We start from the raw sequence: 17,180 nt of genomic DNA, 5'->3' as shown, positions 1-17,180 counted from the left end.
AGTAGCGATTTCTGGTCTCTCTGACCAGAAAGTGTAGAAAATTATAATATGTCAGGCTCAACAAAATTAAGAATGTAATTTGGTAAATCATGATCAAAAAAGAAAGTGCTAACATGTGGATAATAGAAGTCATGGGTTTCGGTGAGTTGAGTTACTTCAAAAACTCTTTGTAGGGTACACTGAAGTTTATTTTGACCCAAGAGGGACTAGGATTCTAATACTTGAACTTAATGGAGATAAGCAGGAGGTTAGAATGTAAAGGTACCTGGCCAATCAGGTGCCTGGCTCCTATCTGTAACCCTAGAGACCCAGGGACCAGGATTTCAGTTGGAAGCCAACCTGGAAAGACAAATCTGAGAGACTTTACCTTCAGCCAGTTAGTATTAAAAACAAAAACAAAAACAAAAACAAGAAGTGAAGGTGTGGTTCAGTGAGCACCTGAGTTCAAGCCCTAGTATAAGCAGAAAATAAAAATAAAAGCAATAATTAAGTAGATGAGTAAATCACAAAATGAATGTACTAAGCCAGCACTTATATTCATATACATAGAATACATATACTTTCCCTCTCCCTCCTGAGTTAATTCCTGTCCTAAGCCACTGCAACTTGCTTTTGTCACATGCAATAGACATTTATGGAGAAAGGGACAGAATCTTTTTGATGTAAATCACTTATTTCTCTATTTTCAGTCTGTGTTCAGCCTTTACAACTACTTAGGTAAGTATCAGTGGTGAGACCAGCCTTGAGGTTGTTCTCACACTTTTTCAACATTTTCCCCTTTCTTGCTTGCTTGCTTGCTTGCTTTTTCCTTTCTTTTTCTTTCTTTCTTTCCTTATTAATTTATTTGCTTTACTTTCCTCTTTTTTCTCTTTCTTTTTCCCCCTCTCTTTTTTCTCTTAACTTTTTTCTTTTCTTCTTTCTCTTTTTTTCTTTCCTTATTTATTTGCTTTGCTTTCCTCTTTCTTCTCTTTCTTTCCCCCCCCCCTCTCTTTTTTTTCTTTTTTCTTTTTATTGTGAAAATACTGTACAGAGGGGTTACAATTATATGGGCAAGATAATGAGTACATTTCTTATCAAGCACTGTAGCCTCCTCCTCTGTTTCCCCTTCCCATCCCATCCTCCCCGCCCCACCCAGCACCCCTACCCCCCCCCCAGCTCCCCTACCGCCCCCCAACCAAAGTTGTAAAGTTCGTTTTTCGACATAACGACTTGTACATCTCATTGTTGCAATGGGTCCACCTGTATCCCTATTTAAACGATTTGTTATTCCCCTCCCCCTCCACAAATTATTCCCCTCTCTTTTCTCTCTTAGCTTTCTTTCCTTTCTTCCTTTCCTTTTCTTCTTAAATTCTTTCTCTTTCTTTCTTTTCTTTTCCTCTCTCTTTCTCTCTTTCTTTGTTTTTCACTCTGTCTTTCTTCTTCCTTCCTTTCTTCCTTTTTTTCCCATTATAAAGGGCACGGACCTAGATCTGGCCTTGCGTGCAAGTGCTCACTGGCCCAGCCCCGGGGGGACCTCCGGACTGTTGTAAAATGGAACCACACCTAAAACTGAAGGCGGCTCTGACTGGACTTGATCCAGTCCAGTGTATGGCACAAGGCCTCCAGTCCTCTGGGGAATGGCTGCAATGTCAGTCTTCCATTTGATTCCTTCTGTAATAAAATCTGGTTTGCTTATTCAGATCAACGTTCCAGATAAACCTCAATACCAGACAGCAGCTCTCACCGCGCGGTCAACTCCCTCCTGGAGTGAGCTGTCACCTGCGCAGTGGTGACCTGTGGGCAACCTGGGGGAGGGGGGTGGAACCGCTCGCGGTCTCTCCAAACTGAAACCCGGAGTGGCTGAGACTATACGGCTGCGCGAAGCCGCCCCCGCGCTGCCACCTGGTTCTGCGCGGACCTTGGCCCCCGGGGGCGGATCCCACGCGCCCCAGGGGTTCCGTGCACTGGCCCACCGTCTGAGCAGGGGGCGTCCTTTGCAGCCTGGTGTCCCTGATATGAGAGCCAGCCCCGCCGCCCCTGAGCGCGCCCCGGGAACCCCGGCGCCAGGGCGCCAGGCGCTTCGGCTTCTGCTCCTGCTGGTGGCCGCGCCTTCGTGGGGACGCGCAGGTAGGTGGTCGCGCCACCTGGGGCGGGACAGGACGCGAACCTGCGGCCCGCCGGGCACTGCGCGTCCAGCCTCCTTCAGGGCTGGTTTTTGGGCGTGTGGAGAGAAACCTGTCACCCTGGGCGCCTAGGTTCAAGTTCAGGTTTGCGCGGCTCCAGGAGAGGATGGGAGATGGGAGGGGAGGTTGGGCAGTGGTGGCTCTGAGCGCTACCACCTGTGGCAGGTGACAGCGGCCGGTGATGGCGACCCACGGTGGCCGACCGTGCCTGGCCAGCTTGCCCCGGCCGCCAGCGCGCAGACCCGGGGGGCCTGTGATCTTGTGCCAGGTGCCAAGTGAGGTTTGCGCTTACAAAAGCCAAACTCTGGGAAAGGGTGGGCTCGGAAGGGAACACAAGGTGAGAGCAACTGCTTCAAAGACCGCCCCCCTCCCCCCCCCCCCCCCCCCCCGCACCCCGTGCCCCAGAACCCCCAGTCCCGTGCACTGCTTTTCCTTCGCGTAGCAGCCAGGTACAGACAGGTGCTCGTTGGTTTTTGAGAGAAAATAAAAACTAAACTTCAGAGTTATTCCATCCAGTCATGGAGGAGGCTTTCTTTGCTTATTTAAGTTTGTAGACTCGGGCTGGGAAGCTGGCTCAGTGGTAGAGCGCTTGCCTGGCATGCATGAGGCCGTGGGTTCGATTCTTCAGCACCACAGAAGCAGAAACAAAGAAAAAAAAAAACAGAAGTGGCGCTGTGGCTCAAATGGTAGGGCACTTGCCTTGAGCTGAAGAGCTGAGGGACAGCGCCCAGGCCCAGAGTTCTGGCCCCACGACTGACCAAAAAAAAAAAAAAGTTTATAGTCTTTATTGGAAACCAGTAAAACGGGGCGATTCATGATCATTTCTCTTTTGTTTCTTCTGTAATTTTTTTTTGGGGGGGGGTCCGGTCATGGGGCCTGAACTCTGGGCCTGGGTGCTGTCCCTCAGCTCTTCAGCTCAAGGCTAGCGCTCTACCACTTGAGCCACAGCGCCACTTCCGGCTTTTTTCTTTTTGCTTATGTGGTGCTGAGGAATTGAACCCAGGGCCTCAGGCATGCAAGGCAAGCGCTCTACCACTGAGCCACCTTCCCAGCCCGTTTCTTCTGTATTTTTGGCATATGTGTAAAAATGAACTTTTCAAAAAAGCAAGGTATCTGGAATCTGGTTAAGCTTTTGATTAGAGACAACCACCACATAGCTTCTCAGAATGCTGTAGCCTGTATACACTTGGCTCAGATTTAGAAATGAATAGCCCGGGTGAATGTGGGAGAAAAGCTGTCGTGGAACCCATGTAGTCCTGTGACAATCGAGGCGGGGAGTCAGGAGCTCTGTCTGTGGCTCAGACTGACCCCCGGGTCACCAGCAGCCTCTGTCACTTTGGCCTGTGGCTCTTTGCCACACAGCTTCAAACCACAGACGGTCCTGAAAGGCAGTCACGTCATGCTGTGGTTTCTACTAGAGGTGCTATCTCCCACTTCCTGAGTCAATGTAGTTCTTTCAAGTTTCTGCTCAATGAACAAGAGCTAGGAGGATGCTTTGACTGGCCCAGGCTCTGCATTGTTTCTGGAGAAGGTCCAATATTGTCAATGCAACATTACATCCAACAGTATCTCAAATGTATATATGTGTGTGTGAGTGTGTGTATATACATATGTATATAGTTGTGTCTGTCCACAACCTCAGAGTATGTCCTTTACAGATGTAATTAGTTGATGGTTTCCTGATGCAATCATCTCAGAATTAGAGTGGACTAGAGTTCCTACAAGAAGAGAGGGATCCAGGTCATGTGAAGACAGAAGTAGAGCCGGGTGCCAGGGGCTCATGCCTGTGATCCTAGCTACTCCAGAGGCGGAGATCTGAGGACCCTGGTTCAAAGCCAGTCGGGCAGGAAAGTCTGTGAGACTCTTACCACTAGAAAACCGGAAGTGGCGCTGTGGCTCAAGTGGTAACGCAGGGACAGTGCCCAAGCCCAGAGTTCAAGCCCTACGACCAACCAAAAAAAAAAAAGACAGAAGTAGACAAATAGGTGAGTTATGCTACCACATGTCAAGGATCATCTAAGACCCCTATCCATACCCCAGAACTTGGAAGAGGTAAGGAAGGAGCCGTCCTTAAAAACCTTCTGAGAGACGACAGCTCTGAAGACACTTTTATTTGAGACATTTAACTTCCAGAATAGTGAGCAAATACAATGATGCTGCTCTGAGCCACCCAGCTTGTGGCACACTGTGGCAGCCCTGGGGAGCTGCCACAGGTGCCTGTGACTCTTCCCTGTGAGTCACGTCTTCACTGCAGCTCTGCTTTCATCCTGGCCACTCCCTTTTTATATTTGTGGCAAACTACAGGGCCTCTTCCAGCCAGCTTACTACAGGGCCTGGGTGACATAAAGAATCCTTGTTCATCTTATAGTATTTACTTACCTGGCTTTCTCAAAGCACGGTCCAAACTTGAAGAGGCTATCAAGAAAACCACCCAAGTATCTACTTGTATAGAGGAGAGACAGCCATAGAAACTGATGGCTGCCATTTGCTGCCATCTAAACCAACAATAAACAGAAAAAGATTCTCTTGATCACTTCCTTGAGAATTAAGAGGAAACACAATGTTGACTTATTGTTCAAAATGCCTCCTAGTTTTATCCATTTTATTAGGGCATACAGTGATATCCATTGGGGTTTTCATTTGCATCTTTCTGAGGAATAATGACATGAGACTTTTTAGTAAATGTATTTACCATTTAGATATCACCTTTTGTCATTGACCTGTTCAAATTTCTTGGCTAGATTGGCTTCAGTTAGGTTTTCTTTTATTGTATATTTAACTGGTTTGAAAGAATTTGTTACAATGGTGAGTATTAGCATTGAGAAATTATGCATGTTGTAAATACCTTTCCCCTAAGGCTTGCCTTTCTATTTTTGTGATCTAGTCTCTCAATAAAGTCCTTGCAGCCTAGGATGCCAAGGAAAAGGGGGCAATATGGCGGACAGGAAGTCAGAGGTGGAAGTTCCAGCCCCTCCTCTCCCAGTGCCTCTCTGTGGACAATCACTTCCCATGCCACGGCCTTTCTCCCATTTTCCTGTGTCATGGCCATATTTGTTACTGATGGCAATGCTGGTTATCTTTACAATAATAGTTGATGTGAGTAATAATGGGCAGCAAATGCTTTCAATGAATAGCAACTATTTGGATGGGAAGTAATTGCAGAAAGATAGATGGGATGCTGGCAGGAATGGAGAGAAAGACAAGATTGAATACGCATTGAAAGTAGAGAGTTAAACACCATTCAAAGCACCCATGGATGGATCCAGTGATCAAATTTAAATTTTACTTAACCTTCCTTTACTCCTCCCCTCTAAAAAGAAACATAACCATTTCTTGGAGTTCACCAATGACTAACTCTTTTGTCAAGAGATTCATAAAATTAAATCTTACCCATCTGTTTCTTTTGTCTTTATGACTATCCTTCATAAGGAAAATAATGTCTCAAATGAAAGTGCAAAGTAAATAAATAAATATAAGAATCAAGGAAAGGTGGTCTCAGCAACATGTAATCTTCATGAATGAAGAGGCCCCGTAGAAATATGTGTCATGAGGGAAAGAGCTACTCTGTTTTCAGTGTCTCAAGCTCGTTTATTCTTTGCTAAATAGCATTGCCGCCATTTATCAACTGACTGAAACACTTATAGGTTGAGGGATCCTGATCTGAAGTGCTTAGGACCAGAAGTGTTTCCAATTCTAGAGTTTTTCAGCTTTTCATATTTTGGAATATAGGTATATGTAATTTTAATAATTTTATGTAATTAAAAAATATTGGCTGGGCATTGTGGCATACTGCTGAAACTCCAGCACTTGGAAGCTGAGGTTAATCTGGGCTACATAGTTCAAGGTTAATCTGGGCTACATAGCAAGACGGTCTACAAAAACTAAAAAGGAAGACAGTTTGAGGTTTGGACTCAGGACTTGGTTCTTTCTAGGCAGGTGAATGATCACTGGAGTTATGCCCAGCCCTTTTCACTCTTATTATTTTTTGAGGTAGTGTCTTTTTGTTTGCCCTGTCTGGCCAGGACTGTGATTCTCATATTCCACATAGCTGGGATTACACACACATACCAAAGTGCTCTTCTTTTTATTGGTTGCAACAGGGTCTGAAGAACTTTTGCCGGAGCTGACCTAAATCTTGATTTTTCCTGCTTTCAGTTTCCTAAGTAGCTAGTAGCATGAGCCACTGAATCTGGCTTTCCATAAGCCTTTTTAGTTTAAAAAAATGCACATACAAGAGTGGCCATGGGAGCCAGGCACTGGTGGCTCACACCTGTAATCCTAGCTTCTCGGGAGGTTGAGATCTGAAGATCACAGTTCAAAGCCAGCCCAGGCAGGAAAGTCTGTGAGACCTTATCTCCAATTAATCACCAGAAAACCAGAAGTGGTGCTGTGGCTCAAGTGGTAGAGCACTAGCCTGGAGCTGAAGAGCTGAAGGACAATGCCCAGGCCCAGAGTTCAAGCCCCAGGACCAACAAAAATGAAATGGCTATGGGATATGGAGCCCAAGTCTAAACACAAATCTCATTTTTGTTTTATATACAGATAGCCTGAAGATAATTTTATGTAATATTTTAATGTATTTACATTGTAACTGCAACTTATTACTTGAGACATGAACCACTCAGCATCATGTGCACATGCAAAGTTTGCAATTTTGTGGCATTTCAGATTCAGATTTTCAGGTTAAGGATGCTCAGGCCACCTCTGGATTGAAAGCTCACAAGCTGTTGGCATTCTTCGCTGTAATTCTTTGAATAAAGCAAGGCCAATCCTTCATTTTCCTCCCTCTCTCCCTCTCTACTGCTCTTTTAACCAGCAGTTATCATTTTACTTCAAATCTCCAATATGCAATTGTTTTAAGGTTCCTTTACTTTTCTTTGTGTTAATTCCTTTTCACCTTTTTATCTTGTCAAGTTTCTGGATTTTTTTCAAAGCAATAGACATATCACTGGAAGAATTGTATCGCCTCTGGGAGTAGAGAAAGAAGTACAACTTACGGGAATAATTTGAAAAGTAAAATGAAACGTGTAGGTTGATATTTAATAAATATCTATCGACTGAACTTGGAGTTTTAATTGCAATTCTTTCCAATACTTCAGTGACTTGTTCTTGATCGAGTTTTTTCTTTTATGCTTTTCTTTCTGAGGCATATTATCAAATAGTAGAAGAAACAGGCCACTTTCAAATCTACTTTTCAAAGGCTTCATTTCTCAAAGGGCAGGGAAGACTGTCATAAGAGATGACTGTCCTTCTTGTATGGTGAGACTGGTTCATGAATCAACAACAGAGCTGGCATGTCCACAGAAATAATAGCATCTTCTAAGCAGGCATTTTGGGCAGGTATGCACGTATGCAGGTATGTAGGTATGCATCTCACAACAATGACTTTCTCAAACTATTTCTTTTTATCAGTGTTGCAGTAGAGCCTGGCTCTACTGGTGGGTCAGTGGCAAACAATCTTTGGGAAGTGAATTCTATTTTTACAAGCTTTCAAAACGACTTCCAACCCACCTTGGGGGATCAAGCTGAAAAAATTCTGTGTTGAGATAAGGCAAAGAGCAATATAAAAATGAGATTGGATCATCAGCATGTTAATAAACTACTTCTGAAAACACTAGATTTGAAAGGAATCAATCTCACACTCTCCTTGGTGGATAAACTTCAATGTATTTATTGTGACAATTAGTCTCTGTTTTGAAGTCTTACTAGCAAGCATCAACAGCAAAATAGATACGAACGTGTTTAGGCACATAGACATACATACTGAGGTGTGGTCATAAAGAAATAGCATTGATTTTCCTGCATGATTTATGCATCACTTATTCAAATAAACATGCATGTTCCTGGCTGATGAAGTGTATACTAATGGGTCATGTGCTTAACTCAGGAAATGCACTTGGCCTTCTATATGCTTCTGTCTCTAATCATCCCATAATTTCTGTTTCCAAACAATCATAGGTGCCCTGTCATTCTCCATCAAATGAACGATAGGACTGTGCAAAGTTCCACCAGGAAAAGCTTCACAGAATAAGTAGTTGCTTTCCTTCACTGGATTTCTTCTATCCATAGCAAGCTAAACGTAATGGTTGCGTAATGCCTTCTTCTCCACAGCCCTGCTCTCTGGAGCACTTCCTAGATGCAATAGCTGAGTGTTCCAGCAGAGACTTCCCTGCTATACTCAGAATGCTTAGGATGGAGCATCTGCCAAAGGGACTGAGCCATCCAACCTCCCTAAGTTTCCTCTGTTCAGCTGTAAAATGAGAATAGCACAAAAAGAACAGTAAGGGTGGTTATGCCAAGGTAACAATCATTGAGGTCTTTCTTTGTACCAAGTGCTGAACCAAGAGCTGTGTATAAACAATCTGATTTAATTGTTCCAACAAGCTTAAGAGACAGGAAATCTTATTTGATTTGCCAAATAAGGAGACGGAGACACAGCAGTTAGTAAGTATCTTAAGGGCACGCATGTAATTCATGGTGGGACAGAGTAGGTTCCAGCGTGTCTCCAAAACCTCTCTCACATCTTTCACGTAACAACTGGTAGAAACCAACAGGAAAGGATTGGTGGCAGAATACTAGGTTATCGACATCCCAGAGAAATGGAGGCAGCAAAATAAGTATGTAAGCAGCTAATCAGTGGGGATGGTAGCAAGGGAGGAAATCAAGTGCAATAAGTTGGCACCAAACCCTATTTTCTCCTTTTAGCCATTATGATCTTGCTTCTCAGGTAAGTGGTTGCTGAATCATGTTCTAAGCGCTATTTAGATTTTTCCATTTCAAGGGTGCTTAATATACAATTAGGAAGAAGGGAGGACAGTTCATATTTTTTTTCAAGAGTCATGGTTTCTTGAAAAAGAGACAGAAGAAAATGTGTCTTTGCTTCCAGTGTGATGAAGTTAAACCCACATTAAGATAATCTACTGAAGGCAGTCATGCATGTTTTTGCTCTTCCTGGAGGATTAGGATGTAGTTATTTATGACTTTGACTTCCTGAAATTGGCTAATCACCCTCTGGTACTTTCTGTACTTCAGCTCTTTTTAATCTCATTTCCCACTGTAGCACACTCACCCAAGGGTGGAAGGTATGTTTTACTTCCAAGCCTATTAAGGTATTTTGCCACTGAGAAATATGCTTGGAATAAGCAGCAATCACTTTCCTGGGGTGGCAGTCTCTTACTCAAAAGCACTTCCTCATCTCCACCCTCCACCTTGACCCCCACCCTGGAGGGGGTGGGGAGAGCGGGCAGCAGGGATTCCTGCCTAGGTGATTTCTAACTATAAAGATTTGGTGGGGCTGGGAAGGTGGCGCAGTGGTAGAGTGCTTGCCTTGCATGCATGAGGCAAGCATGGTGGGTTCGATTCCTCAGCACCACATAAGCAGGGGGTAAAAAGCCAGAAGTGGCACTGTGGCTCAAGTGGTAGAGTGCTAGCCTTGAACTGAAGGGCTGAAGGACAGCACCCAGGCCCAGAGTTCAAGCCCCACGACCAGGACCCCATCCCCTAAAAAAAAAAAAAAAAAGAATTGATGATTCCAGCTGTCCTACTCAAATGGAGATGCTCATGGGATTCTGGCTCCTGTCCCATTTCCATACTTGCTATATGCCCCCATGGGTCCCCAATTAGCCCAGTTCCAAAGTATCTATTTGTCAAACATTGTGGCTACAAAGGCTCTGCAAGACATGATGCTGCTATGTTAAACAGCTCAGAGCCTCCACGGCTGCAGTCTAGAGGGCAGAGTGGGCTAGGGAATCCAGAGACTTTCTCTGGGTAAGGCAGGGCAACATGCTCTCAATACTAAGGTTTCCCTTCTTAGTCATGAACTTGAGTAACTTGAATAGTCCCAAAGAGGAAGTTCTCATAAGTGGATGCACTTGGCTGTTCTGTCTTGTGATCTGGTTGTTGTGCCACTGGGTGACGAACACACTCTCCTTAACTGGAAAGTCAGAATGCCCCAGCCCCCAGGAGAGAGGTGTGGGAAACCACAGAAGCTGGTTTCCCTTCCTCCTTGTGAGCTCTCTCCCAGAACCTCACCCCTTTTTGAGGTGTGTTCAGCAGGCACACATCCATGCATAGTCCTTTTCTGCAGAATAACCTTTTATGCTCAGTAATAAAATGAAAACTGCAGCTTACTTAGATACTTTGATTTTAACCTTGAGACCATTAGAGAAGTCTCACCTATCATTTTGGTCTACCTAAAGTTCTGTATTCAAAGGTATCACTTAGAACTAGTGAAGCAGTCACATTTTATAAAACTCCACCAACAAAGTTGCTTTGACTCACTCATGTTAAATCTCATTTTCCCATTTTCTTTCTCTTCCTACTGGAAGAACCCAAGAATACTCAGTACTTCCTACTGTTGGTGATGAAGCTACTAGAAGACTCTCCCAAAGGCCAAAAGTTGTATCTGCTGAGGCTTCTATGATGGAATGCCACAGACTGAGGGCTCATAAACAATGGAAATCCATTTTTCACAGACTTGGAGAAGTTCAAGATCTAGGCACCACTAGACATGGTTTCTAGCCTGACTCGACTTCCAAGTTCATGGTTGATCTGTCTTTTCACATGGTAGAAGGGAGGATAGATTTCTCTGGGAAAGGCTGCTGATTCTATACATGAGGCTCTGCCCTAATGACCTTGTTAACTCTCAAAGGCACCACGTCCACAGATCACTACACTGGCCTTTAGAGTTGAACATGTGAATGGTGATGCACAGATTCAGTTCACAGCACCGAAGTATAACAAAAGAGAAATAAATCCTGAGAACAGATACAAATCTAAATGCTTCAGTTCATGAGATATGTCACCTCTCATCACCTGGCAAGGAAGTTCACCTTGTGAACACATCTTTAATGGTCTTTCACAGCTTGGTTGAGACAGAAGCCATTTTTACCACTCAAAAGGACCTAGAGCTGATTTTGTCAGAAACCCTCTAAAGGAATGCAGCATTCCTCCCCTTTCCTGAGTCTTAAGAGTTCCACTTTCTCTTCAAAGACCAGGCTCCTACCCAGACGTCTGAAGTCAAGAATCCTCACTTCCCTGAACCACTCTTCCCCTACACAACAGTACTCGGTGATCATACTGACAAAAATAAAACAGGCCAATATGTTCAATCAGTGATGCTCACACATAGAGGAAGAAGGAATCTTGCCTTTTGAGAGAGTGCAGGCACAGGGCACCAAAATTGCAAAGGCTTAAAAGAGCAGATAAAACTCTGGTATGGGGGGCTGGGAAGGTGGCTCAGTGGTAGAGTGTTTGCCTCGCATGCATGAGCTCCTGGGTTTGATTCCTCAGCACCACATACATAGTAAAAGCCAGAAGTGGCACTGTGGTTAGTACTCTAGTACTGGTAGAGTACTAGCCTTGAGCTGAAGATTTGAGGGACAGTGCCCAGACCCAGAGTTCAAGCTCCAGGACCAAAACAAAAACAAAAACTTTGGTATGGAAGGATCCCAGAGTCAGAGCTGTGCTCACAGGCCATCAATCAATGGGAGCAAAGATGCTTCTTTCTAACCCATAAATTGTCATGTGAATCCTGATAACAAGGTAGGAATGACTTAATTTCACTTTGATATTGGTTAGATTATCTTATCAATAATACCAGATTGGAAAAATGACTTATCAAAATGACAATGTTTATTTAGCAGTGTCTTTATAGATTTCAAATTAGAAATGTTGCCTAAAATGTCAAACATTTCTGCATTATCTTTAAAACCAGAGAATACGAATGATCGAATTGTTTACCTTAGAGTGTGTGTACTTGCACATGCTGATCTTGGGACTTGAACTCAGGGCCTAGGCATTGTCCCTGAGCTTTTTTGCTCAAGGCTAACACTGCTCCACTTTTGACATTTTGGCAATAAGTTAGAAATAAGAGTCTCACAAACTTTCCTGCCTGGGCTGACTTTGAACCACAAGAGACCTGAGGATTATAGGCTGGGATTATAGGCTTGAGCCACCACTGGGTGCTTGGCCAAATTATTTTGTTGTTGTTCTTTAATTTAACTTGGTCATTTTGTTCCTTTAAAAAGAATGCTAATTCTTATTTTATCATTCTTTTGAGTCATGAAAACAGATAAAAGAGGCCAGATGAGGTGGCACAAACCTGTCATCCCATCTACTCAGAAGGAGGAGGCAGGAGGATCAAGCTTGAAGCCATTTGGGCAAAACTAGTGAAAACCAAAGTTATGTGAAAAGCAAACAAAGCAAAAGGATGATGAATGTGATTCAAGGGGTAGATGCTTGCTAGCAAGCCAAAAGGCCCCAGAGTTCAATCCTGTTGCTGCAAAAAGAATGAGAGAGAAGGAGGCAGGGGGAAGGAAGGAAGGAAGGAAGGAAGGAAGAGAGGGAGGGAGGGAAGGAAGGGAAGGAGCTCAGAGCCAGGTACAGCTCTGCTCCTTAGGCTCTGCTCCAGCCCATGGCTGTCTCCAAGCCGACATTCTGGCCCAATCCCTCCCCATTCTGAGGTTGTTTCATTGGATCACTTTCCACTTCTGTTCTAGGGTCCATCCAGTCTTTCTCCCCTTCACTGTGAATATGCAGACTCATGGTGCCCCCCTGCTGACAGGCATCATTACTTTATTGGAGAGTTTGAAATGTCCAGTCTTTCCCAGATTTTTCAATGACTAGAGAATCTGGAGTCTTTCCCTGGGCCAAGTTGGGCATGGTGCCCTCGGTGTTAAGGTTTTCCTAGATAGGATTGACTCTGGTATACACTACCATGTCATAGATAGGATTGACTCTGGTATACACTACCATGAGTAAAGGTTCAAGGCAAAGGTGAAACATGTCCATCTATCTAAGGTTTGTCCATCTTCCCTAAGATTTATGCTGGTTTCAAATGAACAGCAGTCTAATACTCACAAACTTGAAAGAAACCAGACTAGACTGGAAGATCTAGGAGCCCTTATTTTGCTGTCACATCATTGGCTGGGGAATGTGTCTGGAAACTGAGTGGAATTTGTGCGTGCATGCTTGAGAACCAGGTATGGAGGGAAACAACAGAAAATACTCTAGAGGAGAAAGGAAAGGCCTTTCTACTATAAGAAGTGGTAGGATTCAAAAGGAATTTGATGCCAGATCGGTATCGAGTATATTTAATTCTTAGATTATTTTATATATTAATATCTTAGAATAATATAAGTTTTCCCATCAGCCTTGCCTTGTGTTTGTTTAGATTATAATTAATGTGCAAGGGTAGCAGATGAGTCAGGAGGTTAAAGGTGTATGTCCTAGGCTAGAGTGGTGGCACATACTTGCAATCCTAACTACCCAGAGGTAGAGATGGGGCAAATCACAATTTGAGGCCAGTACTAGCAAAAAGTTACCAAGACTGCATCTCAATGAACAGGTATGGTATGCTTTAGTTCTATAATCTCAGCTACCCAAGAGACGAAGTAGGAAGGCAGAGGTTTCAGACCAGCCTGAGCATAAAACAAGACCTTATCTAGTAATAATCTAAAAGCTAGGCACTGGTGGCTCATATCTGCAATGTTAGCTACTCAGGAATCTGAGATCTGAAGATAGTAGTTCAAAGCCAGCTTGGGCAGCAAAGTCAGTAAGACTCTTATGTCCAAGTAAAATACTAAAAAAGCCAGAAGTAGAGCTGTCACTTAAGTAGTGGAGCATCAGCCTTGAACAAAAATGCTTAGGGGCAGGGTTCTGCCCTTGGTTCAAGTCTCATAACTGCCATCTGCGCACCAAAGATAATAATCTAAAGCAAAAGGGCTGAGGGGGTGGCTCAGATGGTGGAGGTCTGCCTAGCAAGCTTAAGACCCTGAATTTAAACCTCAATGGTGTTTTTAAAAATTGTTCTGACCCAGCATGAGCTTATACAGCTTTGCAGTGCTTATTTCCTTATCTATGCAGTGCAGCCGAATGCAAAGATAACTGCTATGGGGCTGCTGTGAAGATTGGGTGACTCCCTAACATTTACTGACTCCTTCCCATGTAGATCCACACTGACTGAAGGATTCAGCAAATGCTAGCAACTATTTTCTCCTATACTAGCCAACTTACCTCCTACCAACTATATATATGTGTATTCTTAAATGTGGTGCAAGTTGAGTTTGATGTACACACTCTAGCCATTATTAAAACAGAACTTCTTGAGCTATCTGTTTTTTAAGAAGTGCTGGGAGGGGGGGTGGAGGCTGGGAAGGGATGTGAAGGGTAAACAAAGGAGGAGGCTGCAATGCTTGATAAGAAATGTTCGCATTATCCTGCCCATGTAATTTTAATCCCTCTGTACAGTATGTTCACAAAAAAAATAAATAAAATAAAATAAAAAAGAAGTGCTGGGATTGGAACACAGGTCCTCATCCTGGCTAGTCTGGTGCTCTTTCACTTGAGCCAGGCTTACTTTGGGCTAGTTACTTTTCTATTCAGCTGGCCTCAAATCTCCAGCTCTCAGCCTCCTGAAGAGCAAGGATTATAGACATAAGCCACTGGCAGTTAGCTAGCTTGTGTGTGTGTGTGTGTGTGTGTGTGTGTGTGTGTGTGTGTGTGTGTGTGTGAGTGTGTGTGTGTAAGAGAGAGAGAGAGAGAGAGAGAGAGAGCGTCAAGGCTAGCACTCTATCATTTGAGCCATAGCGCCACTTTTTAACCACTTTTTGGTGGTTAATTAGAGATTCTCAGCCTTTTGAATAGCTAGGATTACAGGCATGAGCCATCAGTGCCCAGCAGTTAGCTTGTCATTTTTAATCATACCAAAGACCTTCTAGATTTTACTGACACAAGAGCTAGTCCACGGAGGCAGGGAGTCAACTTTGTGAGAATTCTTATAGTTCTGAAGAATGGCCAACTCTCACTGTAGTAAAAGCCATTATTCCCACTGATTAAAGCAAATCATAGAATTCCATAATCAACAAAAAAAATTAAAACTGATGCAGATAGCCAAGTTACTGCCAACCCACCAAAGGTGATCCATATCTATTTTTGAAACAAAATATTTACTAAACAAGAGACAAAATGGCTTGTACCTGAATCAAGGCAAATGAGAATAATGGCTTAATTTGCTCTGATTTAATAAAAAGGACAGGGGGGCTGGGAAATAAGCAGATTGTGTTACAATAAAGAGAACAGACTGAGTATCCTGGGGAGAGGCAGAGATAAGATTGGCCTACTTTGCTCTTTATAAGCCTGCCATTAGATAACACCTGATTCATTGAAGAGATGATCCAAAACTGATATACTTTCCTGCTGACATTTATCCACTATGCACAGATGGCACACAACTGTAATCCTAGCTAGTCAGAAGGCAGAGATCCAAACAATCACAATTTGAAGCCAGTCTGGGTACCAATGTTTATGAGACTCTATCACCAAAGTAATCAGCAAAAAGCAGGGCTGGAGGTGAGGCTCAAGTGAAAAAGCAACCTAGCAAGTATAAAAGCTTGAGTTCAAATGACAGTACTGCCAGAAGAAAGAAAGAAAAAAAAGAAGGGAGGGAGGGAGGGAGGGAGGGAAGGAAGGAGGGAGGAGAGAGAGGGAAGAGAAATGAAAGAGAAAGAAAAGAAAGAAAGAAAGAAATCAGTGCTATAGAAGATATCTGTGTAGTTTAAACATTGGGAAAACATGTCTGGATTCTAATATCTAAAACTACTTGTGATTTCTATCTCCAAATTCATGTTGCAACAAACCAGAATATTTCATCTCCTTATCAGTTCTAAAAAGCCATGTTTTGGCAATGTCTTCCATCTATGATATTTTAATGCACTATTTTTATTTTATTTCCTGCAAGATGCTAACTACTCTGCACATATTAGGATCATCTAAAAATGTGGGGTTGCATTTTAAAGCTACAAAGGGTTGACAATTATTACAGTCTTCAGTGCCGACTTCAAAAATCTGGTTTAAAAAATTAGGACCTAATAATAACACAAAGCAGTATTGAATCAGTGCAAATGATTGGTTTATATGTTCTCCAGAATGTGCCAATACTAATTAATACACGATACAGCCCAAAAGCTAGAAGAATCAAAAGCAAAGATATATGGCTGGTTGTAGCTTTTTGAGACTCGTTGTACTCTGACCACACACATACCAAACGCATGCTGAACACCAGTGAGAAGTTGGGTTAACAATGTGTCTCTTTGAGTATCTCACTTTCTTCTTAAAACTGAGGCCAAGATAGTGGCCACTCCTATAATCTTTTTATTTTTATTTTTGTCAGTCATGGGGCCTGAAATCTTGACCTGGGCATTGTCCCTCACCTCTTCAGCACTCTACCACTTGAGCCACAGCACCACTTTGGGCTTTTTCTGCTTCTGTGGTGCTGAGGAATCGAACCCAGGGCCTCATGCATGCAAGGCAAGCACTCTACCACTGAGCCACCTTCCCAGCCCTACAGCTGTAATCTTTAACTGTGCATTTCAAAGCCAGCCAGGGCAGGAAAGTCCAAGAGACTCATATCTCCAATTAACCACCAAAAAAGCTGTAAGTGAAACTGTGGATCAGAGGTAGAACACTAGCTTTGAGGAAAACAAAACAAAACTCAGAGATGATGCCCAGGATAAGCTCCAAAAAAAGAAGAGATAAAACTAAGAATTCTCTTCTTTTTAATGATCAAGGTAAAATGCAGGAAACATTACAACTAAACCACACACACACACACACACACACACACACACACACACACACACACACACACACACACACAAAGGCTCAACCACCTAGATGTTAAGAGCTTCTTTTGCTCAGAATCAGGATCATATTGCAAAGCTTAATTTTAAAATCATTCTTTCTTTTGTATTTGCCTTGTGGTAATACAATACATTATATATCTCTAATATTAGCAAAGGATTACCCAAGCTCCAAGTTAATTCCTTTCTCTGACATTAGCTCCCTCTAATTTACATAAGAATTACAGGTCTTAGCCAAGAAGGGACTCAGAGACTGAACTAAATTTTATCCTAAGTTTTGATTTGCAATATCAAGACTCTAGATTTTCTGGTATTCTAATTATAGAATATGCATATGTTCAGATATGTTATTCATAAAATCAGATTGATTATTACTTGG

General features: G+C 43.1%; 1 protein-coding gene across 1 annotated transcript in view; it reads left to right on the top strand.

Moving 5' to 3' along the window:
- The first annotated feature begins 2,007 nt into the window (after positions 1-2,007).
- Il20ra (interleukin 20 receptor subunit alpha) overlaps positions 2,008-17,180 on the top strand; it is a 34,681-nt gene continuing 19,508 nt past the window's right edge. The window contains exon 1 of the mRNA XM_042697254.1: positions 2,008-2,106. The gene's annotated coding sequence lies outside the window, so the exon portion shown is untranslated. The remainder of the gene's footprint in view (positions 2,107-17,180) is intronic.

Source organism: Dipodomys spectabilis, unplaced genomic scaffold (assembly GCF_019054845.1).
Source record: "Dipodomys spectabilis isolate Male_0828 unplaced genomic scaffold, ASM1905484v1 ptg000001l, whole genome shotgun sequence".
Taxonomy (NCBI): domain Eukaryota; kingdom Metazoa; phylum Chordata; class Mammalia; order Rodentia; family Heteromyidae; genus Dipodomys; species Dipodomys spectabilis.
Note: the sequence above shows the minus strand (reverse complement) of the source record. Positions and strands in the feature narration are given on the sequence as shown.